We start from the raw sequence: 27,383 nt of genomic DNA on the forward strand, positions 1-27,383 counted from the left end.
GTGTAGTAAGGAGGTGAACGCCTGCAGGTGACCTCTGAGGGAGCTCTCAAAGGCGATGCGCTGGCTCAGGAGCAGCTAACGCTGATTTGGTAGGTGCAGTTGGGGTTCGAACCTGTCACTCCTTGTCGCCCTTGCACAGCTTCTCTTCTGATTGCTCAAGTTTATGAATTTTATTTATTCATGTTAAAGGGGGGAAGTTTTGAGGGAAAAAAAGTGCAGCGGTGTAAATGATCATGCTTATCTCTGGCTAGTGGTGATGGAAACCTTGGATGAATTACCAGAAAGAGGCACAGAAATAACAAATCTTGTTTGAGAGATAAAACTAGAGCTGGAATCGGGGCTTATAAGTTCTGTTCATAAGTTAGTGCAGTTTTGTTGTGTGACTGCGGGAAAGTCACTTGGATGTCAGCTTGCAACTATCTAGAAAACCTGGAATATGAAGTTATTGTAAAACTTGGCTATTTATTTGTGAAGTGCATTGAGAGTCTCTGGTGAAAGGTACTGGATAAGCTGCACAATTCCCTGGGGTTTATAAAACATGCATTGATCACAGTTTACCAAAGGCAGTGACAGTAGGTATTGAATAGGGGGAGGGCCAGCCAAAACACAGGATCCCCATATTTCCAGACCTTGGAAAAGTCCACGTGCTGAACTCAGACCCAAAGCTGGCGTCTTTGCAGAAGGCAGAATGAAGACCATGAGCCTTCACGTGAGCCTTGAAGTCTTGAGGAGAAGGCAGGGTCTTGACTCCATCTCCTGCCTGGTTGTTCTTAATCTCCTGTAGGAATGTGACATCCAGAAAAGCTCTTCTTGGGGCAACAATGGAGGCCACTGCCAAAACCCAGGGAGCTGTACCTTTCCTTCCTCTACCCTGAATCAGCTGCGATAATCCTTTAGCTGGGGGCTGAAGGCATGGAAAAAAGAAAAGATAAAAGGGAGCTTGAATCAATGCCGGCTTCTGTGGTAGCTAAGGCTTTAAAAACGCCTAAAGATCACTTTGATTGCACACGGTTTGGGCCATGCGCCATCGTCTTATTACTTATCCATGTACAGGAGAGCTCACTGACATTGTCAAAAATATATATTTCTTTTGGCCAAATCCAGGGTTTTTTAGCAGAAAATAAAAATTATTTTAGCTGAAATTAATTTTTCCGCCAAGTGAAGGGGGAAAGCAGGTATTTTTTGAGAAGTTTTTGAGTTCAATAAAAAATACATTTTTGTTGAAATATATTCCAAGGCAATATTTTGCCTATGGCTAATTTTTTGGCTATGTCTAACATACAGTATCTCCTTAGGAACCTCTCTGCTGTAAACAGGATTATTACTAAAAAAAACATAAGAGTGCAAGGATGCCAGAATGGAAAAACATAATCTCACCATTTTCTTTTATCCTAGCCAGATCACTTCAATGGGCTAATAGCCAAGCAGGTTAAAATATTAACGGGTCCTGCACAGACCACACCAGATGGAAAAGATCTGAGTTGGGCAAAAAGCTCTTTGTTGAAAGTTGTACTTTTAAGTGAAATCATTTCAGAAGGGTAGAGCATCTGGCAAAAGAGCAGGTCACCCTTTAGACATATTTTTGTGATACTTCAAAGGAAAAGTTGGGAATTCTGACTTGTGGTGTCATTCCTGTATATTTCTTCTACCACTCTGAAAAAATTCCTTTTCCATTGAGGTTTGGTCCTATGTGTCAGTGGATCCTACTGGTGAGCTGGTGAAATGTCCTCTGTGCTATCAGGGGAAATGCCTTCAGGTCAGCGCTTGCACAGAGACGCCTGCCTCTGCCCTCCCTCCAGGCTATGGGCTGATTTACACAAGGTGTCTAGGGACCTAGCCCAGGTTGTCACTTTTAGATCTGCAGGAGGAAAGGGGAGACAGTGGTGATGAAGAAAGAGGTGTTATGGCAAAATAAGGACTGCTGCAGTGACATGATAATGCCACGCAGCAGCCCTGGCATGTGAGCCTCAGTGAAGTTAGGGGGTTCGTAGATTTATGGATGCTGACAGTCAATCTTAGGAATCCTTTAACATTATCAAGGCAAGGGCATTGCTTGATGGAATGATTATTCTTGAATTAACCAGATAAATATTAACACTCATAAACTTCTTCCTAAGTGTTAATATATGATATTACGAAAATAATAAATATGTTGAAGGAGCTATCAAGCCAGGACATGGGCTCTGCTACTGACTTGCTCTGTACCGTTGGGTCGATCTCTCACTTTCAAGTACCTCTTGCTTCCCTCTGATGAGGCATTACTTGTATAACCCTGCAAAAAAAAAAATAAGATGATGATCCATGAGGGCAGGTTTCTTTGGGATTTCAGTGCAAGAGTCCTGTAGACATTTGACTGGGGCTTAATAGAGAAGATATTCCTACGCAGCAGCAGGAATAACACGTGGGCATGGGAACGGATATGCTAGCTGCCATCCTGTTTTATGGTGCTGTCCCTGACATACCTCAGTGTCCTCTTGACAGCAGGGGAAATCAATACCAAGAGGCACAGCAGCGAGGCCGCATTTATCCCGGGCAGAGGAAAGAACTACTGCTGCAGCAGCAGCAATTCACAGTCCAACAGAAGACGGCAATTCGGTTTGGTAGGTAATGGAGAATATTTTCAGATCAGCTGATGCCAATAGCCCACCGCCCATGGGGCTTTTGGGAGAATCCACTCTTCTGAGCATGGCCTTAATGCAAAAAACCTGTGTCATGCTCCAGGTGAACCAGGGTGAATTCTGTTTCCCAGACACATCCCTGACATGGGATAAGGTCCCAAAACTAAATCCCTTTGTTAATACCCAGGGGTCAGAAGTGATCCCAGAGGCTGCTAGCACACTGAGCCATTGGAGTGAAGACCTTTTAAGTAAAATCCAGGCTCCTTTTTCTGCTTAAAAATTGTGGGACTGAAAATACAAAAGAGTTCCAACTCACAGAAGTCATTTACATACACAGTTGATACCCCTGAACCTTGCTGGACGTACTCTCAATGTGACTCAAATCCAGCTACCAGGTAATTGTGGGTACAGAGCTGTCCCTGTCAAAATCAAATCTGGATTAAAACCTAGTTCTTGTAAGCAATGCTTAGGAGCACTGCTTATCCGAGTCTCTCCACAGACCTCAGGAAGCAGAAAAACAAAAAAGTTTCTGTGTCTCTTTTATAGAAGGGACTCCCTGGGCAGACAATAGTGTTTTTCCTGGAGCTGAAGGATGACTCTCACAGGCATATGGACACACACAGAGCAGCTCTGCACCACCAGCCGTCCAGGCAGGGGTCTGCCCAGGCTCTGCCCCCACTCTGTGTGCACCAGGGTACAGCAAAGGTGTACGAGGGGCAGAGGAACGCATTTGGGATGCCCAGATTTAATACAAGGGTATGGCCAGGGTTCAGCTTGGACATGGCCAGGGTTCAGTTTGGACATGGCCAGGAAAGCTGCTGTGGGAGGCTGGGATTCAAGAGATGGGAGCATCTCTCAGTGGTGTGATCAAGCACTGGCCGCTGCATTGCAAACTCTTGGGCTGTTACGTTAGACGTAATACCTGACCCAGCTAGGCTTTCCTGGCTGACCAGCTTCTGTGCTGATGTATTTCATATATATCAAGTACCAAACAATGCTGATATGGAAAGTGAAATGTTTTTTACACGTGGAAAAAGCCTGTCTTTTGTGGGCAAGACCAAGGTCCAACAAAATGGGAGGTATGCTGTGTTTAGTCAGGCTCAGCAGAGATTAATGAAAAGTGACTTAAAAGGCTCACAAATACAAAGTGATTCTACTCCTTTCCTTTTTACTCAGATGCTATCCACCTCCTCTATCGTGTTTAATTGCCCCCTTTCCTATGTATAAAAGAAAAGTGTCTCTATGTGTCATGGCCTGTTGGATGTCTCAGGCACTGCTGCATGAAATTAAAGCCCTATTGTTTTTGTTGGGTTTTTTTCCCTTTTTGTTTCTGTTTCAATATTAAATGCCATGAAGATTGGTAAAGATTTCAGACAAACAAATTGACATTTGGCCTAATAAAATATTGTACACAGTTTTTCCTTTCTGCTTTGACTTGGCAGAATAGTGTGTGAAAAGCTCAGAGAAGAAATATTCCATTTTTCCTGGAGGGAGGCAGGAAACTATTAACATACAGTGCTGGAGCACAATATCCTGATATGCCCTTTAAAATTAGCTCATAAAGACACAAAAATATGAGATCTGTATATTACGATGAAATTCAGAAATTACAAATGTTCTGGTAGGAACAGTGTTCTCTTAAGCAAGATTTCCTGTTGCCAGCTCTCACATTTCCTCATGCCATGTATAAAACTTTCCTTTAATGCTCTAGCTGCTGAAAGCATGCAATACGGAGAAAAAAATCAGATTTTTTTTAAAACAATTTTTTGAGAAAAATCTTTAAAATATAGTAAAAATCACTCTAAGCTTTCAAGTTCAGAAGGGAAACTAAGACAGAGCCCCAAATACGGTGCTTTTATTATTAAGCAAATCCCATGCGTTTGGGGACTTGACTCTTCTGTCGTTAAAACATTTCAGTACTGGCAGTCTCAAAAATTGCCTCTCAACATTTTGTTTTGGGGCCACGTGGTGGACTGACAAATCCTCACACCCCTTTGTATCCTGTCTTCTCCACCCCAAGAGCTGGGTTTCTCCACCCCCAGCAAGTTATTATCTCTCTCTCCTAAATGACAGCTCCCCACATGTCCCCAGGGCCACTGGTGTGATGTCCCCGAGCTCCCAGTGCCCTCTGCTCCAGGCCAGACCCTCAGCATGCCCCGCTGGGTCATGCCAACATTCTCCACCTAGTAAATAATGGGGATGGGCTATGGAAGTTAGCATTCCCTTGGCAGCTTTCAAAATAGGATGTCTGGATCTGACTGCAAGCGGTTGGTTTCCGCTGTTAAAAAAGCTGGGCTTCTGCAGGAGGTGAAAACTGCAGTTTTATCAACCTAATAACTTGGAGGATCAAAACCTCCCATGTTGCAATTCAGTCATGATGGGTCTCAGCAACATTCTGTGGCAAACTGGGGGAAAGATAACAACATTGATTTACTATCGAAATAAAAGACAGAAGGCATAGTGGTTTTAGTTGCTTAAATAATCCACTTCTCAGCCTCCTGAAAGTTATTGTTGTGTTGCCAGTTTACCATGAAGCAGATGGCTGCCATTTTGCAGGGCTTGGGCTGTGTGAGTTGACGGTATGGTTTCTACGGGTGCCAGATACAGCATTAATCAGTGCAGAACCCTGGAAGACGATAAATGGCTTGAAGTAAAAAATATTGATAATTTTAATCTGCATAACTGGAAACAGGTCAGTGCCATGGCTTTGGGAAGATTTGTGTCTCTTTAATTTGGGTCTGTGGAAGCTGAGTTTAGAGGAGTCAAAGAGGAGCAGGAGTAGAAATTACAGCAGCAAGAATTAAGAAGCCCAGTGGCTGTAACGGAGCTGTGCTGCTCCGCCTGGAAAAAAAGCGGAGAGAATTAAAACGTAATGGTTGGAAAAAGGAAGATCCCTCAGCTCAGTTAAGAAAGATGAGCAAAGCCAAGGAGTGCAGAAGGAGTGGGGGACTGCAGCGAGATGAAGAGATTTGCCTCTATCAATTCCCAAAGGAGAAACCAGCACTGGGGAGGAAATACCCCGAACGCAGTCCCTGAAAGAGGAATACAAGGGACCACTGATCCAGCTGCTTTCTGGGACTGTGAAAGCAAATCCTGGCGTCTGCCAGGCTGAAGTGCCCAGTCAATAGAGGACGCCACGCTGGAACATCTGCCGCGCTTGTTTGGTCCTACATTAAAAACAGGGCACAGACAGGAGTGTCAGAAGAAAAACTGCTTTTCCTACTGTCTGCACCGAGTGTGTGTGTAAACAGCTACTGGAACCCAGCAGAGGAAGGCTGTCAGCCTGGCAGAAGCTCGGTCAAATTTTCAGCTGATGTAAATCAGGAGGACTCCGTTATTAGCGCTGAACTGGCTTACAACAGCTGAGGCTCTAGCCGAGCCACTGAAGTGGTAAATAGTGCTGACAGCAAGTTGTGGCTTAAACAACCTTAAATGAACTCCATTAAGTGCTCGTTTCTGAAGAGAATGTTGTTGAAACCTGGAAATGAGGCTTTCAAAGGTTTAACATATTTGTCTGTTGTAGAGGGTTTATTTTGAAACCAGATGCACTGAGAAGCTCAGCGTTGCTCCACATGGCAGGAACAGCGGCATGCTAAGGACGGGTCCTGCTCTCTCCTTCCTGCTGAAGTTGGAAGTAACCTCTGCAGAGTCAATGTCATCACATTAGTGTCAGCGAGATCAGAGGTAGGGCAAGTGTGCATAATTCCTTCCAGTGAGATGGAGACGATGACAAGCTAAAACCTATCTGAATAATTGAAAAATGTTGGTGATGTTGCATTCTTGGAAATAAAACTGGCACACATTCTGCAGAAATCTCAAAGCGGCTGAAACAATTGATCATGACGGGCTTGGGTGAAGAAACGAAGCAGACTTTTGTGGGTTTGAACGACTCACAGGCAGTTTTAGTAAAAGACAGAGTGGGCAGGGGCAGAACCAGGCAGCAAAAAATCGGGGCAGTGCTGCTTAGGCTGAAGTTTGCCCCACGAGTCAGGCTGGGGAGAGCTCGGCATGTGGGGCCAGCAGCAGGGCTAGGACTTCATGCAAGGGGACTAACATGCAACCCAGTTCACCACTGGTAAGAAATGCAAGCACTAGCCTCAGGTTAGATTTAGTTCCTTGATTTTTCAGGTATTTGGTTAAGATGTGCACGTTCTCAGCTGCCTGAGCCATGCTGAGAGGAGAGTGGTGGTGGGGCAGTTCCAGCCCTGGTAATGAGGCTCCTGGTCCTGCTCAGGGAGCAATGGAGAGATTTTGAGTTAAGCAGTCGCTGCCTGGAGTAGCTGGATGAAAGCGGGGTGGTGGGAACAGGGTGAACACCTCCAGTGCCAGGCAAGGCTCAGCCTCCTCCTCAGAACCAGCAACGCCAGGGGCCGGGGGAGGCTTCGTGGAGGCAGGCGGAGTTGCACGGGTGTTAGCTGAGCAGCAACGGCACAGCGATGCCATCCAGGCTTGTCCCAGGAAGGAAATGTACCTTTGTTACAGATCACTAATTATAATCTCAAAGAGAAGATGTCCACCTGAAAAAGCTGTCTTGCAGGGTGAGTCTAGCAAGAAGCTGCAGGTGACAATAAAGGCTGTGAGAGGCTGGAAGGAGAGAAGGAGCAAAGATAAAAATGAAGGGACTCGGGGAAGGCCATGGATGGTGGAGATTTCTTACCACCCGCTATCCTCAGAGTGCTGGAGAAGGTGCAAAGCAGGGACGAGACAGCTTTAACCCAAAGAGTGTGCAAAACCACAGCTGACATCAATTAGTTTTCAGGTGGATCTGCCTGGGAAATGGAAATAGTTTTTAGAATTGATTGGGTAAGAAAAATAAACAATGGAAGAAGAAAACATGAGAAAATGGGGGTTTTTGCAAGTCAGATAACAAAAAATGTATTGGCTTCTAATGCCCTGCTTGACTCTAGTGCTGGTTCATTCAGTGCCACAGCCTTTAAGAAAGGCATTGAAAGAGAAGCTGGTTGCCTGGAATCACAATAGTGTGGATGGACATGTTCCGCCCTCGTACTAAGGCTCCTCACTGGCCCACATTCAATTCCATGGCCAGATCCAGCAAAAGAGAGAGGCATCTCCAAGAAGAATTTCAATAGAATTCCAGAGAATTACAATGGAATTACACAACAGCACAGAAAATAAAATTTGTTGGTTATTATGGCTTGTATTTCTGTGGGTTCCAAAAAAACAATCTCAGTGTAAATATTCCAAAAGCCATTGGAGTCCATTCTCAAAAAAAAAAAAAAAAAAAAAAGGCAGATATAAAGCTCTACTCAGTGAATTGTTGTGTATTCATTCAATAACCCTTCAAAACCCAGTGCCATCCTGACGTGCTAGCAAAACGTCACTCCTACCTCAGAGAGATTACACACTGAAGATTTAGGCTAGAGAAAACACAAACCATAGGCTGGAGGGAAGAGCAGGTGACAGGCGAGGTTTCATTCAGACCGCCGTATCTGGGGGACAGGGTCTGTCTTTTTGCTCTGTTTATGCCATCCACAGGACAATTGGGGCCCTAGGGCTCTTAGGCTTGACTGCAGTAGAAACTATAAACACCAGTAACACAATAAGGTCTAAGATATTTTAAGGTTTGTTGTCTGGAGGAAACCATTATGCATCCATCATGTGGCAGTGTGAACACATGCTCCGTATGCCTCAAATTGGGAGGTTTTTTCGGTGAGTTCTCAAAACTGTTTGTTTTTCAATTGAAATACGCGCAGTCAAAATGGCATGTCAATTATCTCTGTGTATATTGATGTTGTTTTTCAGACTACAGGCATGTTTACTGCTGGGGAATCATAAATATGTTTAATTTTTCGCTCCTGCTTTATACTGTGTAAGGACAGAGACATTTATTTGATTATGAAAGCCTCTTGGTTTTTGCTTCCCAGATTTCTTGTTGACATGAATAGTCTTTGTCTTTTGTTTTCCCACATTGCTGGAGGATGGTAGCAGAAGCATTAATGGATTTGGACCAGCAACATCACTTAAAGACTGGGAGGGGAGAAAGAATGTCTCATCTTTCGCTACTGAAGCTTGATATTAATTCACTAGTTAATCCATGGTACCAACATTGCTGCCAACAGACGCAGAGTTTCCAGAGACAAATGAGCCACTAAAGGGTAAAAAGTCTTTCTCGATATGGTCTAACCTGATCAACCCAGACCAAAAAAGAAATCGGCTCATGCAGATAACCATATCAGATCGCACCAAGGATATTTGCTTTACTGTCATGTAGCAAAGACCAGCATGGGGGTATGCATTGCACAGAAAAATATTTTTATCTCACTGTAGGCAAGCACTACAGTTAAACATTTTTCGGTCACATTCAATGAATAAGAAATCAGAAAAAAAGATCATGGTAATCAAATAAAAAGTTGTAAGTATTAAGTGAGCCTCCAAATGCAGAGATGCGGAGATGAAGCATACTTTTAAAACCACAAAGCAAAATAATAATATCAGTTACGAGCTGCATGGGTAATCAATACTGAAATGTGATGCCTTTTAATCAGAGGATCTTTTAAACAGCCTTGGGGGGGCAGGGGGGAAAGAAGAAAAAGGCAAAAAGAAGAGTGTTTAATTGCAAGAGCAATATTTGGTACTTGGGAAGTTGAAAACTATTTCTGACACCAGGCTTCCCAAAAGAAAGTAGGTCAGAGTCAGGATGGTGTTAAGCAATAGAGTTTGTAGCACTTAGATTACCAGTGAGATAAAAGACCTTATTTATTTAAGTTAATTCATGTGGCTTAGTCTATTTTCTATGCTCAAAGTATAATAAGGAGAATGAAGTACCCTACCTAGAGGACTCCCTCCAGACTTAAGGTACAGCACCTGCAAATGAACGGTTCCTGACCATAACCTCTGGACAAAACCAGCAGCTACCCTAGGGCTAATACGCTGGAGTGCAGCTATTTCCCAAAACTTGAATAGTTTCCAAAAAAATAAAAGCATCTGAGCAAACTGTTATTTTGCATTACATTTTCCTCAGCCAAAGTGGATTATTCCCATACTAGAATAAGTTTTTTTTTTTAACCTAAGAGCTTACAGAACTCTGAATCACCTTCTGCAGTTCCAGCGCATCCTCCACTGTGCGCAGGACGCTGGGGTCACACGTTAGTCTGGAGCTCTCGTTCACTCCCGGCCTGTCCCATTCTGTGTGCCGTGGGAGAAGTTGGCTCTCTATTGATGAATCAGTGCTGTGGAGCAGATGGGATGGAAACAGAGACGTTCCTGCCATTCAGTCAGCTCCTCATGAGTGGTGTTTTGGCACCAATATCCCAAGATGTGCCCGCTTCTTAAGAGCTGTTTTTTTCATTTATGTGACCCCATGTGATGGCTCCCTCTCATGAGATTTCCTCTAACTCGATTTATTAAATCTGAATTCCAGCTGTGAGCTGCTTGGGGCACAGACTGCTAGTGCTCCCTGCTCAGAGCTAGAGGAGGGAGAGCCATCGTTTGCAGCTGAGGGGGAGAGAAGCAATGCAGGGTCTGTGCTGTAGGAAAACCTTCAACTAAACTGTTATCTTCCATATACGATTGCCTACGCTTAGCCTATTCAAGGAAGTCTTTGGGAAAATACCTAAGAGGATTTTTGCTTTCAGATTAAGTGATTTCTAGATGATTTTACCCATAGCAAATCAGCAGGGGGTGAGTTTAGCTGCATTTTGCCTACACCAGAGGAAGAGAGGCTCACTCTTCTGAAAATCATCCACTAAATTAATGAAGACATGAATGTACATTAGGCTGAACCTATTTAGCTTATTAAAGTCTCCTCTCTCAGATCATTTCCTTCTGTGTGTGTCTACATCACAGGCTCTTCTGTTTGTAATTTCCAAAGCTAAAAAAAAAAAAGAGATCGTATCTTTTTTAGGGGTTACCCTCAGCTTTCAGCAGTCAGAAACTATATGTACAGTAGTCAGCCTAAAATCCCATAGGAAGATTAAGGACCATGCTGTATGCAGTTAATACAATAAGGACAACTGTCACTATACTCATCAAACATAATTTGAGGTGAGTGTCACTATTAGCAAGGAAGGAAGAACCTAAATGTGATGTCAATTTACGTTTTTGCTGTGTTGGATGAATTACTGGAATCTTTGTTCTACAAAACTTTGGCTAGGATCATTCTTACTCTCCTGAGGAAAACAAAATGTTTTGTCAATGCCAGTTTCTTTGACTCCCATTGTTTTCACTGGCTTTGGGAACAGATCCTTATTTTTGCTTTATTTTTTAATTCTCTTTTACATGCTCCTATCTAATGAATAGACTGATGCAAGAAATCAGCAAAGAAGGGAAACTGCACTGATGGAAAATAAGGAAGCTACAAAAAATAACACAGAGGCCATTTCAGGAGAAAGCAGAAAAACTTTCTGTAAGATGAAGACTTTTCTCCTAATGGTTGGAATGCTTGTTTGAGCAATGAAGGTAAGGGAAGCCAAGGAAGCAGTGGGTAGCAGAGGAAATGCACTCTCTTATTTTCCTCTGAAAGATATCGAGAAACTTTCTGCTGTTATTGGGCTGAGGTTCTCAAATACCTGCTGCACAGCTTTTGCGTTGCTGAAATAGAAAGAAAAAGGAAAAAAAAAAAAAGTGGCACATTCTGGTCTGGAGTCAGAAAAGCAGGTACGCATCCTCTGGCCCTCATCAACGGTTCAGCCACGTGGCCTCCCACACCTCTCTCCTTCCTGCAGGAGGGCACAGTGGATGTGTCCAAGAAGAAACCTGCCTTCCAGCTGTAAGAAGATCCACAAGGAAAACAGGCCCTTCGCCAGGCAGAATAAGAACGACCTCCTGCATTGCAGAGCCCTGAACTCCGATCAACCACTTACCATGAAATAGATTTTATCAATTTGCATTGTCAAGAAATTAGGTTCCTTCCAGAAATTTCTGGATGAAAAAATATAATGTTCTTTTGCCTGCCTTCAGCACCTGCTGTACATTGGTTAAACAGAATTAAAAACGAGCTATCACAAATTCTCCAGTCCTATAAATTATAGTGGGTGCAGAGTAGCCTTTGACAGCAGGAGTCTGACCACTGACAGCGGTGGAGCGGGAGATGCTCTAGCCCTGAGCAGTTGCAGCCCTCACCCCGGAGAGCTACGGGGCATCCCTGATCCTGCTGCGGGCTCAACCGCTGCACTAACCCCTGCGGGACCCACGGGGTCTGACTGCAGCGCCTGGACCCACAGCTGTGGAGGAAGGATCTTGGCTGCTCCGCAGGTCTTCCACAGCATTTTGTGTTTAGGGACCTTGCTTTGATAACTTTTTATTTGTTTCTCCTTCCTTTTTTTTTTCCCCTAGCTACACTTTTCTCGAATCCCAGTTTCCATATGAAGTTTTGCACTAAACTGAGTGAAAGCACTAAGATAATCTATTTGTAACGAAATACTTTCCTTTCGTTTTAGTAAACTTAGTGCTTCCCTGTAAAAACAAACTCTTTAGTTATTCAGGTGTGACTAGTCACCATATTAAATCACCATACTACCTCCTCAGTGTAATAACACATTCATTTAAAATTTCATGTTAGAATCATTCTTCTTTTGCTGACATTTAATTCTGCACAGGAGTAACACTATCATAAAAGAGCCCAGGTGTAAAAATACTACATTGTTAGTAATTATGTACTGGCCATTACTGCTAAAAACTAGAAAAGCTATCAATATTTCTCAAAATTGACTGGAATTTCTAAGTTTAAACATTTAAGAGGAATCATTTAAGAGCTACGTAGCAGCATAAACACCTGTGTGCCTCTGCCACACTCGGCTCTTTGCTGATATCCTTTTTTGAGTGAAATTTTAAGTTTTTGCACAGGTAACCTGCATTTTTTGATATTTTACCATTAACGTTGCAAAGATACAGGTCCATCAGTAGAGGAGAGCACGAGGAAGAGGAGAGACAAGGATGAGTTGCATGTTTAGTGAATGCCATTTTGACAGGTTCCTATCTACGGCTTTCAGACGATGTTTTAGCCTCCCAGATGAAGCTCAGGCTCCTCCAACAGGAGCAGTTATGACTGCAGCAGCTTTCAGTTTTTCTGTCTTAATTTGACATATTAGGGGCTCTTTATAACGGAACTTGAAGGATCCTGAGTCTAACCCAAGTCTATGGCAAGACAGACTGGAATTAATCTCTATGACCTTTGGCAGTGTAGTTAACCAACTAGGTAACTAACAGGTAACCAACTAGGTACCATCTTTCATTCATGGAGAAACACAGTCTCCAGTGAACGAGACTATGAGAAATTTCAGTGAATGACTCATGCAACCCCAACACAGGTACCTACAATGGGTGACTCAGTAGGCATGGTTAGTTCTCTCTTGCTCCATAGACCAGAACAGCAGCCTAAAGAATTTGCTTAAATTAAACATCCCACTCGCACATGGTAAATGTTTTCTTAGAAGTATCCACCCAGTTGACTTTGACATGTTTGGGTCAGACCCTACAAGGGCATGTGCATTTGGAAGTAGAGTTTGCTGGGGAAAAATCAGTTAAGCCCTTTTATTTGGAGAAATGTCTGTATATCTGTTTGACCAAACTGAAACTTTTTCTGTCAGGGTAGGGAGACCATGTTGGTTCTAACAGTGACAGGGGAAGATTTCTCTGGAATTTGTTATCAAAATGAAGAAAAGAGCACAACCACAAGAGAATCTTGTGGTGATCCACCTGAGATAGGGGAGAGCTGGCCTTAACAGTAGGTCTTAAGAGGCAGGTGTCAAGGTCACTGGACTAATATGTGCTGTGCTGAGGGTATTTCTCTTTCTCTGGTTGTTCATGTAAAACATCAGGGAGTCATGGCTTCATTCTAGCACAGACCAGACCAGACCATTTTTACAATAGAAGTTTTCATAGGGTAGAAAATATTAGTTCCCCTTTCATCACTCTGAAAGGGTACTCCAGAAGGCAGACAAAAATCTGCGCTAAATGCCAGTTGACTTTGTGTTTTGGCTTCTTTGCAATGGCCAATATTATCTTTTCTAAGGAGAGTCAGTTCATTCAGTTTTGACACTGTGAGGTTTAGACTGTACTCCTCTATTTATTGTTTGGGCCATTGTAGTTGTCTCAGAGCCCTAGCAGGGGACTGAGCCTGCAGTGTGCTGCAGCGTGCGAAACCAGCTAAAAGGACAGCCTGTCTCACAAAGCGCTTGCAAGAGCTGAGGTTTGCTGCCAGAGTTGACCTGTGCTAAGGCTGCAATGGCAGCACTGTGTTGTAGTTCAGCTTCAGTCTTCAGGCAGAGATGCTTGAGGTGAGGCAGAAGATCCGCTGTGTTTTTTCCTCCTTTTGTAATGCTCAGTAATTCGTGAGGTTCTCCACACCTATTGCAACTTTTCGACTGCATGTTCTCACAGCTTCTTTCCTTCATGATTTTCTCCTCTCTGCTGGCGTTCCAGCACATCTGGATCTCTTAGATTCCTCTTTATGTGAATATTGCCCTTATTTTTCTCCCTGATTTCTCTCAGAAGGTTTCCGCACATTGTTATCTGCAGCTCCCATCTCCGCCTGGTTGGTATTCTTTTCCCTGAGCTGCAAGTGGTTTGCATGGTGGTTTCTCCCGTCATGTTTTTATCAGGCATCCTTCAGTAACATTCCTGCATTTGCCCTTTTTTTGCCCAAGGTTTTGTTTACCTTCTCTATCTGCTCTGGGTCCGCATGTTTTGGAGCTGTTGGATTTCCCATAATTGAAATGTTTGGGTATTTTTTTTAAGGACTGTGTTTTTATCTTACTAAGATGTATGTTTCTCTTTTCTTCCTGCATTGGACTGTTCATTTTTAAAACTTTCTTTTAATCAAATGAAAGGAATTAAAAATGAGGAGGGAAAGCCCAAGAATTTAAATTCCAGTCTTCTTTCTACCACAAGGAACCAAGAATTCTTTCTATTTAAGACAGTCACAGATTTTATCATTATGACTGGTTTCCATTAACTTTGTAAGTAGAAAGACATTTAGTAAAGTTGAAAGCTGTCTCTTATGTGATGACAGACTTTGCCTGTTTTAATATTTTTACTGGTTAACTACCAAATCCCGAGTCTACCACTGTCTACAGCCAACATTTAGTGTTCACTACTCCTCTGGCAAGAAACGTGACTTAGAAATATATCTTCTTTACTAAGCTTTTGAAAACATATAGTATTTTGTGTTAGAAAAACAAGTTTCAACATATGAAAGAAATTGCCACAGCAAGGTCTCCCCAAGAGAAAGAAACAGCCAAAAAGGGTGCAAAGGGCCAGGCAGAGAGTTTGCTTCGGGAGACACAAGACACAAGATAATCTACTTTAATTAATAGCAATGCATGCACTTCAAGCTGGATGAACTGGTTATATAGATTGAGAAGCTGGCTGAACCAACAATGGTGCCATGTTGGGATGCAGTGATGCCAAGTGGGATTTTGTTTTGGGACTCAGTTTACTCCTGTTGAAACCCTTGTCATTGCCATCAGCCAGCAGAACAACGCCCTCGTACCCACTCTGTCATCTGTTCCCACACCTGCCCCCGTGGCCACGTGCAGATGATCCCACTCCTCAAGGAAATGGGAGCAATGGGAGCTAAAAAATCTGACCAGCTTAGGAGAGACATCCAAATGTATGTAACATACAGTCATTATTCTGGCATTTATCTCAATGTCTGGCACATTTCGTTCTACAAAAAAGAAATATCCCTGGAGATACTGTAATTTATTTAATATTCTTCAATGTAAGCAGTATTGTCTGGATGAAATGATCTACTTCAAGCCCAGGTCCAACCAATGGCAGGAAGGCACTGCCAGCCCCGTTCTGCCGCGAGGAGAAAAAGCTATCACATCTGTCTGGAAAGTTACACTGGTAAAAATGGCCACATAGGCAGAGCTGATGTCCAAACAGCTGCTTCCAGCACAGCTTGCTCAGAGCAAGCCAACTGCAAACCACTACCGGTGGCTCCCCTGGTCCTGGATGGCTGTTGGGTGGGGAGCACAGGGGCACAATGAAGCTCACCTGGTCTGCCCCATGGCACAGGGGTGACTTGAGATCCCTCTTCACCCATTTGTTTTCCCTCTCCACTGAGCAAGGCAGACAGGAGGCAAGGCCTTTTGCTCTGCCCATGAAATGAGAAGTTTGCTCTTTCTGGCTCTTTCAAACGTTGGCTTCTGTGCTGCAGGGTCTGTTTGGCACCACTGTGACACAGGATGTATTCCTTAGGGGCTCAGCAAAGCTACCTTCAGCTTCTGCAAACAGGCTACCCATGGTTACTAGATGCTATCAATTTTAGATTACTGGCCAGAGAAGTCAGATTCGGATAGAGGAGCGAGAGGAGAGACAAGCTCCTCCCATGATACTTTTTTCACCTGCCTAGATTTTACTTGTTAGAGTTTCTTGGGAAAGCTCTTCTGTTACAAAAGTTCTTATCTGATGTCCTTCCACTCTGCTTTTTCCCTCAGTATCTGAGCATCTGAAAGGCTCCAATATTACAGTAAGTTACAAAAAAGGTCAAAGTGGGGTCCATAAATCAAGCTCTGCAAAATTCCCTTCAAAGGCGTTCTTTGGGAAGGGAACCTCACTCATTCCCTCTTCAAAAGAAACGGATACTGTGTCCTGCAGGACAGGCAGGACCACATCCGTTGTTGTTGTTATCTGGAGACATGTATTGCTGTACTGATGGCAGAGCCTCTTCCTCCTGCCCTGGCTGCACAGCCGCAGGGCAGCCATCCCAGCAGGGCTTCCCCTACTGCAGCTGCCCCTTGCGTTGCACCTCAAAGTCCCTCCCGAGCCATGCTGAAGGTGGTCTAAAGGCCAGAGATCTGCTGGTAGGAACTGAACACAGCCTCAAGCCATGCCATCCCGACCTGCTGCTGAAGGCTGAGGCTGCCCAGGACCTGCCGGCAGGGATGGTATCCCCAGCACAGCAGGACAAGATCTCACACATGGAGTTTCCTCCAAGCAAGGCTGGAGAGGGCTCGGTCAACCCAACATTATCTAACCCTGCCTGCTCTGCAGAACTGCAGTTTTGGCTTTTAATCATGCACTTTTGCTTCTATTCAGATACAACTGTTGCTAGTTTCATTCTTAGTTTATTATTGGAGAAAGCCTTCCCTATTTAATTACTAGAAACAGAGAATCCATAATATATTCAAAGCCGTGAAAACTTAATCCTGGATAATTTTTTACTCTCTGAGAAAAGTCGCTAGGACTGATCTATTCTTTCAATCAAGTACACCCATTTAGGGTTTTTTTAACATTCCTTTCATTATGTTATGAGCTTCTTAAGGATAATGAAATAATTGCTTGTCTCTTTGATTGATCTTTGTTTTGAAAGGAAACTTTCATAGTGTTATTTCTAGAGCAGGCTTATGGTATAATACAATTAAAGGAAAACATGACATTAAAACACATTAAAGCACATGTTCCAATAATTAGACCTACAATCCTAGTCAGCTAGAGCATTGTGCAGGGAGGAGTTACTGTAAAAATTTATGAGGGAATAATTCATATTATTTTGCTTAATAAAGCAAATATATTAATAATGACATTTATTAATATTGTATAGCTGTAGAAATCGGTGAACATGCTCTTTCTCCAGACTGCTCTGGAAAGCTGTTCACATGCTACAGAGAATCCCAAATTCTGGCATTTTCTTTTGTTAAGATGAAAACATGTTAAAAATATGGTAACTTGGGATCAGCTCTAAATTTGCCCCTTGTGTAAGAGTTGGCGGTTCTTCATGTATGGGAAATTCACCTTCATCCTGGATCTTCCTTTGCTAAGGACTCATTACCACCTCTTCTGGTGCTGGTGAGCAGAGAAACTCCTGCGTACAGTACACAGCACCTCTTCGATTCCGTGCCAGCAAGACCAGTGCCTGTTTGCAGAGCAGCGCATTTTCAGCATTACCTTAGCATGTGTGAAAATAGAAAGCAGCCGGATTGTGCGGACCCTGCCTCCCAGGACAATTCTGGATGGGTTCCTGGCTGCCTCTATTTCCAGACCATTTGATTCCAAGGTACCAGACTAAATGAAGCGTAGACATAGGGCGTAAGTAGCCATTTGTGATATTTTGCACATCACCAGTCTGTCTTTGGTGGCCAAGTGGCATCTCCCAGATACACCTTTCCCACAGTGGGATAGGTCTTCTTCTGGCATAGCTTTGGTGGACTGACTTACTCACAACTTTATGATCAGATTTGCTCTAAGTCTGGTCCCCAGGGAACAAAAGTAGGTATGTATTTCCTGATTGGTTTTAACTGCTAAAATATGCGTTCAGCCAGCATACACATGGTGACTGTGTTAACTGAATTAATGTGTTATGAAAGTATTATCTACAGGTATGGGACACATCACTGTACATGGGAGATCTTGGAAACAATGGTACTGAGGAACAATTCTACTATATTTTTGTTCTTTTCCATGTTAGCATTCCCCATGCCCTCTATCAGCTTTCCAGAAATGAATGAACAAATGGAATAAAAAACCAAAGAGCTGCAGTTGTATATATTAAATATAACGCATGGCAGGCATTGCAGGTCTCTTTGGGACACTTGCTGTGCAGAAGAACATATAAAAAAATGCTGACTAAGACCTGCCAGGTTGCTTGGAGTATAGTAACACATTCTTGTTTAGATAACTAAATCTCTCTAAAATCGCTCATCTTTTAATAATATTCAAAGCCCATCTCTTGCTCTTTAGAATGAATTGTATTTGCATCCTTGGTAAATTGGACGCTTATGTATTTTAGGAATAATCACTTTTTTAAGCTTTTATTCAGCCAAGAAATGGAAAGAATCCTTACAGCAAAGCATCACTAGCATATCAGTAGAAACTTGTATAGAGGAGTGCTTTGATAAGCTCCGGGCTTTCAGAAGTAAGAATTCTAGTTTGCACAGTTCTCTGTGATAGCACATGATGGGGGAAAGTTCAAAACCTGATATAATTGAGTATCTCTGAAGTGTGGATGTGCATGCATGCAAATTAGAAGAAAAAAAAAAGAAAGAAAAGAACAGAGATCTTGAACCTGGATGCACATGCTGTCAGCCTGAAATACAGCTGTGCTGATGATTAGACCATAAATGAGATAGTATAGGCAGGTTATACCAGACCATATAGGCAGGCTATAGTAGACTGTACAGGCAGGGACCTCCTGTTCCTACAAATAATTAAAAAAGAATTGGGCAGAAAAGCCTTTCATCAGGTGATGACCTCACGTCCTGTTGGGACACTGACATAAGCGCAAGGCTGTAGCATCGGGATCAAGGGTTTTCTAAGATGTACTTTCTTGCCCATCTTCTGTAACCTGACTTCTCAGTAACAAGGCTGAGATCCCAGATAATCAAAATATTCAGGACTTTTTTTTTTTTTTTGGTCCAGTTGCAGTTGCATTCAATTTAAATATTTGGGGTTTGGCAGGGAAGGACGGAAGGGTGGAAATTTTTCACTTCTTTGAATCTTAGACCCAATAATCTTTTCTTCATTTAAGATTAGTGAAATCACTTAGAGACTGTTAGTTTGGTTGGATTCGTGCTGGAAAAACAGCCTGCCCTCTGCCTCGGAGGAAAGGAGAAGGGGGGGTCCGGGATGCCCTGGGGAGCTCTGTGTGGAAGTATACGGCTCAATCCTCTGATGAGGTTTCAGTGATGCTGTAGTGCTTTTTTTAAAGCAGATGAGGATTCACTAATGATGACTCTTTTTAGCATACCACACGTGGCACAACCAGCAGTTTCGCAGTGTCTGACAATGTGATTTGGCACCTGAGGAGGGAAAGTGAAGACTCTGAGTGAACCAAGGAGGTTTAGGTCATGCTCCGTACTTGTCCAAACTGGAATCACATGTTTAACATTTCTGCTTGACTGATCAAAGATGACTAGCGTTACTTCTGCAACGTGGATGGGATCTTCTGGTCTTATCTGAGAGGTGTCCAGGCTGCAGGTATGCTTAAGGAGAAGTTCAAGCCTGGGACTACCCGGACTTCTGAGTTCACACTGGAAAAGGACATCGTCCTTGTTTTTCAGGATGCCTGTGAGCCTGCGTTAGTAAACACAGATGATGGCAATTACGCCTTTGGGAGAATCTTGGCACATTGGGACTGACCATTTTTCTGATGGAGAACTTAGATAGCAGGAGAAACCTTTATCCCCTGGCTGAACAAGAACATCTTGAATCTGTTTATGTGTGTATGAAAAAAATTAATCAAACCTCTATGGGCTGGATTCCTCAAGGATGATAAACACTCGGCTAGCTTCAGAATCCTGCACAAAATGTATGGGTTAACCTGGTGAGCTGTTTGACTCAAGATAAAACTGAGGAGCAAGGCTGTGGGGCACACGTAATGGAATGTTATCACAAGGAGAGGTCAAGCCTTTTCTGTGCACAGAGTGGGCACTGAGTCACTCCAATTTTACCCACTTGAGTGTCTTTCACTTCGTGTTACTAATAAATATTACCCACCCCCCCTTTGCTTTTATTTGATGTCCCAGAGGTCAGAACCTGATCTCTGCCAGGATGAGTAAGGATCCTGGCTCAGTGGCAGATAAACCTCTGACTTTCAGTTTAAGGAGGATTAATAGGAAATCAAACACTGGTTTCTCTGGAGACGGGTGGGGGGAAGGTGAGCCCAACCCCGCCTCTGCATGGCTGAAACAGATGATGGCTGGATATAAAAGTGGTCTGGTTTAGCCTGTGAGGTCAAACCGAGCCTCCTGCTTAGCTCAGTACCCTGTCCCAGCTCCCCTGCAGCTCGGGAGCTGTGGAGGGACACACAGCTCAAGTGAGACAAGTAGCTGGTCAAAACTCAGGTTGCGTGAATCGTTCTCTCTCACCCCATCATTCCCTATACAGCAAGATGCTGATGATAGTTACCTCCCAGGGAGTGGATTCAAATCCACATCCCCAGAGAGATCTGAACCTGCATCTCCCACACCTTGGCTGAGTGCCTTAAATATTTGGTAAAGTATCTGGATATCCTCCACAGTGTTGTAAACCTAGGCCAAAAATAGTTTCCAGCTGCAACCATATGACTAATTTGACCTGGGACTACTTTTGGGGGGGAATATTTTATTCACAGAAGAAAAATAATTGCCCTCCCCCATTAAGAAGACAGAAGGGCAGAGGCTCTACTGCTGCAGAAACCGAGCCATGAGATCTTGTAGACAAGGTCAGGAGGCTACACTAATATACACCACCTTTTCCCAAGCTACAGTTTGAAAAATCCAGAGTTCTCCTCCCCATCTCCTCTTGTATATAGCCATATACTTACTTACACATGGGTTTCCAGGATATCTCAAAGTCACTAGCATATTCTCATAATGTGTGGTAATAATTACATACCTTTTATAGCCGTAACCCCTGGGAGTGCAGGTAGATGTCTCAAATACACAATGGCTTTCCAGAAAAAAACATTCAAATTATAGAGTCATAGAATCATTTAGGTTGGAAAAAACCCTTAAGATTGTCGAGTCCAACCGTAAACCTAACACTGCCAAGTGTTTGCCTTCCTACTCCTGTGTATCACAACAGCAACAGCTTTTGGGGAGGGAGGAAGGAGGGAGCTTGAACTACCAGCTCGGAATATCTCATACCAATTTCTCAGTGTGTTTATGTTACATCGAGGCACTAGTAGCTTCATATCTTTAGTGAGAAGTTTGTAAAGCACACTGTTCTGTGCAACTTAAATGGGTAAAAGTACTGGTCCTAGGTTTTAAAAGGCATTTAAAGATAGGCTCTTAGGATCATACTTAGGCTTATAAATAAATAATCCAATTTTCACATGTCCAGCAGCTTCTCCTAGCTTATGTGGTTGCAGCTGGAAGGCCAACGTTTTTGAAAATCAGGATACTTGCTCAGGGCCTTGAATGCAGACTTGAGGATTTGCAAAGGGAGTTAGGTGCCCAATTTCTATTGAGAAAAGGTTCAGGAGTTTCATGAGCATAACTTTTAGGTATCCATTAGTAAAATCTCAGCTTTGCTGTAAATGCCTCTGGATTCCTTAGATTTCATTCATTTGGCAACCAGGCACCTAGCTCTGTCGTCAGATCCGAAAGAAATTTGCCGAGTTTTATATAACTTATGTAGTCTTTCTTTGGAAAATAAATAAATCATTCAAATGGAAATACTCAAATAGCTGGGCACATGTCCAGATACAGTATGCCTAGCTTAGTGGCAAAAAAGTTACGGCACACATCCTGTATTGTCGAGGACACTGAATGTTTTGGCTGTCCTAATAGAAAAACAATAATTCAGTCGTGTATTATAAAGGAATTTCCTGGAGAAGTTTGGCCCCACTCAATCATGCTATTAGATTTTTCCTTAATGTGGAAGAATGGCACATTAAATTCATTACATACATTAGACCAGCTACATTTATTTCCAGATGGGTTTCCATAAAGTGGTTGAAATGCCTAAAAAAAGACATTTTGAAGATGCCTTTATGCATAACTCATATAGCATAATAACAACACTGCAGTCTTACACCACTGTATGTCCAGTAATTCTTTCTCACAGTGGAAGGACACATTTAACACAACTAGCCGTAACTATTTATAAATCAATAATAATAGGCCCACAGGGCTAGGATCACTGTTTTATTTTGCTGACAGGGGCCCACAGGACTCAGATATTATGCAAAGACGAGAGAGGATGTGTGAGGAGATAGTTATGCTAATATATGCCATTTTCCCCCTCCCTCTCTCCTCCCTGGAGTACCTGTCTTAACATTACACGTGGTGATTTGTGCTCAGCAGTTCCAAATTACCTACACCTGTTGGCTCCAGTACATTAAATAAATATGTAATTAAGCATTTCTCTACTCACAGAGTATGAGGAAAACACAAGGTGCTCAGCTGCAGCCCTACGACTCTCACCAAAGTGTTTTAGATAGCTTTTGGATGGAGAGCAGTTAGATCAATACCAAGGCTTTGGAAAACAGGGCTGCAGAGTGATCTTTGTGCAATTTTAGGGATTTAATTTTCACAGAATATAGCCTTGCACACTTGCACACTGACCGGGGCCTGGGATTGTGCTGCTTGAAAGCAGCTCTGTGGTCCCATCAGAGCCTATAAGGGATAGCGTCTGTGATGAGGAGACTGAAGCTCCCTAAGCAAAAGTAAAGGAGGTTTGTCACCTCCAGAGATGATACTGCTAGCTAGAACCCCTTTCCTTAAAGCTTCTCAAAGACCAGAACCTCCCTTGTTTGTGAAGACTGTTCTATATTGCCTTTCTCCCAGCCACAAAGCAACAACTGTCAGCAAGCTCTCGGTGCTCACACAGTACGTTTTAATTATTTCTCAAGGTCCTTTAGATGTTCCCACCTCACAGTCACCTTCATCTCATGCATCTGCTGCATGTCCTGCTGTCTCTCTCTGTCTCAGAGACCTGGATGCTGCTGGTTAGCCAAAGCACCACCATCACTTCCCATTGGGGTCCCAGGCCAGAAGAAGAACAGCACTTTGGGGGGCAGCTGAGAGGCTGTGCCTGTGGGTGTTCATCTAACCAAGCATCAGGTTATTAACATGCACCCGCCCTTCCTACCTCATCCCATATGGACGGGATGGTGGACACAAGCCCACCCACCCTGTGACCACCCCCATGTCACCTGTGTCCCTCCAGGGATGCCCATGCCCCCCAAGTGCTGCAACCCATGAGTCTCATAACAGAATGAGAGATCAGCACCCTTACTCAGTCATGAGTATCTTAAACATCTTGCACCTCCACACCCAGGAATTTTCAAGTAGAAATACTTGATGTGATTTTTCAATTCCTCCCTCTCATTCAAAGCAGATCCAGAGGAAGGTCATAATCTTGATGGCAACCCCCCTCCTACCTGAGGCTGCTCCAAGGAGCCCATGGAGGTTTCTGAGCAGTATTAACACAACCGTGTGCACGCTGACGCTGCTCTCCCAGCCGCACAATCGGCACTGTAACAAGGTAGCAGCAGCACGGCCGGGCTTAAGGAGACTCTCCCATGAAAATTCCCGATTATTGATCTGTTTACACAAAGCAGAACTGCCTCTCCAGAAGGAAGAGGAGCTTGTCATGGGAGGTTGGTGTATGTTGTTCCAGTGCACAGCACCTTCGCTGCTGATAACGTTGCACAGACTGCAGATATGCACAAATGGGCTGGTTTACTATTTCAGTAAAAAACCACCCCTGAACTGAAATTGTATAAAATTGCATGTAGATTAGGCTTCAAAAACACGCATTACTTTAGTAATACAGGATACCTGGCTAAAATTCTTAGTTTTTTGGTCTATGCATTTGCTTATACGCAGTGCCCAAACCAGACCAGGACACAGCTGTGGTCACGGAGCAGCTGGCCACACTCAGCTACCCTGGTCTGGGTGCTATTCGGGTGCCACTTCACCTGTTCTCCTTCTCTGTCAGGGTTACCAGATATGTGGAAGTTCCACAGCAGAAGTCTTGACCGATACAGATACGGACAGCCGTTAATTACGCCTAGCAAACGACTGCAAACTGTCATTTCAACTGTACTTGCTCCTGGGAAAGGTTTACTGTTCTTGGATCTGCCACAAAAACATTTCAAGTTGTTACAACGCCTCTCTGAAAAGAGGCAGAAGGCTCCAGTATTTCAGCGGTGCCAGTGCAAACAGTTTCCTAATCACATTCACTCAAGCGTCTCCTAATGATACCCCCGGACCTTGTGTTGCACTCCAGTACATACATGCTGTCACATATTTCAAAACCATCTACATTTTATGCATATGTAAATATACCTACTTTGCATTCATGCATGTAGTACAGGTGTCACTTTCCTAAGCCTACAAGATCTGTAGCTTTACTGGTGCACATGCATGTCTTCTGCATACTTAGAAATTATACCAACAAGATGTATGCGCCAAGATTTTTCAAGAAGGAATCTGAATTGGGTAACAGCTGGAAGACAAGCCAGAAATTGCGATATATGCCCATAAAGTACCGCTACACACACTGAAGCCATACGTTGTGTTCCTCCCAGTGCCGGCAGCGGGAGCAGGCAGGATGTTTCGTGGTGGCACCCCGACAGTCCTCCTGCACACCCAGAGTTTTTAAGGAAGGTCTCCTGGCTGTCCCTCTGTATGCTGCTGGTATGCTTTGCCTATAATATAACATATGTTTGGACTGCTGCTGTAGGCTTAGAAAATGTTAAAACCATACATATTTGTAAAAACTCTGGGTTGCCTGACATGCTGGAAACTTGTTAGGTGCCTATAATGTGTTTCCTCTGTCAAAATGAATCCTTTCCCTGTTCATTTCTGCAAATGGGGGCAAAGTCCTCATCCATCAGTTCCAAATTACTAGAACCGTAAGGTTGAGAATGTCACAGTTATCAGAAGCTCAGAAACTATAAATGGAGGGTCTATTTATAATAGTTTGCTATGTGGTCTCCTGCTGTGCTGAATTCAGTGTTCCTGCTCTTCAAGCCGTAGGTCCCTTGTTCTGCACTGATGGAAACAGTTTCATGCAATTTCAGACGTACCACTGGGACAGTTTATTGTGGTTCTTACATTAATCATTATTTTCTCTGAACTTGCAATGTCCCTAATTCTAGATCTGTGTTTGTAGTCATGCTCCATCTGTAAACTTGTAAGTTCACAATTTCATTCACCTTTCTTAACAGTCAGACTCTTCCTTCCTCATCGCTTATGATATCCAGAGTAAAAATGAGGAGTTAAAGATACAGTTCAACCAGACAGGCCCTTGTGAAGTCTTTCTGTATATCAGTTAATTTATATTGTTTATAAAAAAATGGAGAAAACCTAATTAAAAAGTGAAATCATTATTAAGTACGCTGTTAAAACTAGGTAATAATTTGTTGCTCTTGCTATAGAGAAGCTTGGCACATTTTTTTTACTTTGTATGTTTTCCAGCCTTATTTTTCTCCACCCCTACCATCCATCGCTGGAGAGCGTAGCCTCACTCTGAATAAAGCTCTACAGACATACTGAGATTATGGACTGCGTTCTGATTTCCCCAATGTTAGAGAAATACAGTATGATGCCAATTACTTCAGGGGGGAATGACTCTGGATTTGTACCACTGTATCTGAGATCATAATTTGACTCCTTGTGAGTAATTGAGGTCATGTGTCTTCCTTTTCAACTTCACCACTGTAATGCCTACGCCTCATGCTGGAGGGTGACTAGCTTGAACCATCCCAGATGACTGAGTCATGAACATTTTTTCTAGATGAATACATGAGAGTTTATATGAAAGCGAGTAATTGCTCTTCATATGTGCCTGGGATATTATTTCATTAAGCAAACTACTCCCTGTTCATGCAGAAGCCCTAAAGATCAAGCAGCTGCTAGTGCCAAATTAAGTTTTCCTTGGGGTTAGAGCACAAAGTCAGAACTCTTGGGTCCTTTTTCATGAACTTCCTCAATTTGTGACTTTGGACAAACTCCCTGGGATCTCTGTGCTTCAGTTACCCATCTATAAAGTGGAACGAAAGCTTACTTTATGAGGGAAAAGAGATGTGAAAGTTAAGCATGTGGGGCCAAATTCTGTCCTCTTACTCATACTGAAACAGTCCCTTGCTCTGTGCTCCTTAACTGTTTGGCTCCATGACATCATTGAGGAAAGCCGGACTCAATGTAAGTTCATACGTTTACCCCTGGCTCTCTGGGTTGGTAAAACACTGAAATCCTCCGATGAAAACTGCCCTAAAAATACAAAATGCTGTTGTGACTCAGATTCACTCTTTGTTTGGGTACAGATTCAACATCTCACTTCCTCGGCTTATGAGACAGGTTGTTATTACAACTCTCTTTCCTACCTCCTAACACCTACTTAAACAGAAATCACTTCTTCTGCTCTCACATTCAGGGCACAGCAATCTACTTAAACTTTCTTTTCGACATGAAGGAAATCATTAAAATCAACCTCAATCCCTCTCCCCCTGAGGGACTGCTGTCTTGTTAGACCAAACCTCTACAAGTAAAGCCTACAGCATGTCTTTAACTTCGCTTTTCTTAAGAAAGACCTCAGCTTTTGGGAGTGAGCAAACTTCTCTGAAGCCATGAGCAGCATGGGAGAACAAGGGCATGGGGGGAAAGAGAAGTTCTCCTCCCCAAGGAGCAGTTTTAATATGCCTGAAGAAGGGAATTAAGACGTCAGATGGAGGCTTTAGCACCATGTAATATGTGACACCCTTTATCGTATAATCACTGTATTGAGGGAAAGCAGAGAATTATCAGCTGTGTTTATATAATCAAATTTGAGAATATCTTATATCCATTTCATGCAAGCGTAAGTGGCTACATAACCTGTAAGGCACTAGAGGTCTGTTTTGCTAAGTTTTCTCCCTATGGTTGTAACTTTTCCTCCCTATATGTAATATTTAAGCTACAGTCATCCAGGTCAGTGATAGAAAACTGTTATTGTCAAATTCCCACATCTGTAGAGGTGGCAGGTTGCATTAGTACCAGGATGGGGTCAGAATGGTACTGAGGCCAGTAGACACCCACCCAACACCCCCAGCACACACACACACACACACACACACACACACTGGGCACTTCTTACCTTGCCTTGCACAAGCCCGAGGTTCCACAGCCACCAAACCCAGATGTGTTCCAGAGATCTGTTAGTGCACACACTAGAGAGCATATTTATGATACCACAAATATTTAAGTGTGGTCTCTGCAAGTGGGAGGAGAAACTGCTCTCTCTCCAAAAGCTTTTGGCCACAGGATTTCCCTGTCTTGCCAGCCTCCATGCATCCCCCTGAAGCTGTGGGTTTGGTGGGAAGGCCTCAGATAATCATCTGGCATCTTTCATAACGCTCATAAAACGAGCTGCTGAGAACTCCTTACATAT

General features: G+C 43.2%; 1 long non-coding RNA gene across 1 annotated transcript; it reads right to left on the reverse strand.

Annotated features, from left to right (window-relative positions):
- Nucleotides 1–27,383, reverse strand: LOC129208955 (uncharacterized). Its single transcript, XR_008577929.1, has 3 exons — nt 27,090–27,383; nt 2,195–2,272; nt 1–904 (listed from the first exon to the last, which is right to left on the reverse strand). It is a non-coding gene; the product is annotated as an uncharacterized LOC129208955 (long non-coding RNA).

The sequence above is a fragment of the Grus americana genome, chromosome 7 (genome assembly GCF_028858705.1).
Source record: "Grus americana isolate bGruAme1 chromosome 7, bGruAme1.mat, whole genome shotgun sequence".
In the NCBI taxonomy this organism is placed as follows: domain Eukaryota; kingdom Metazoa; phylum Chordata; class Aves; order Gruiformes; family Gruidae; genus Grus; species Grus americana.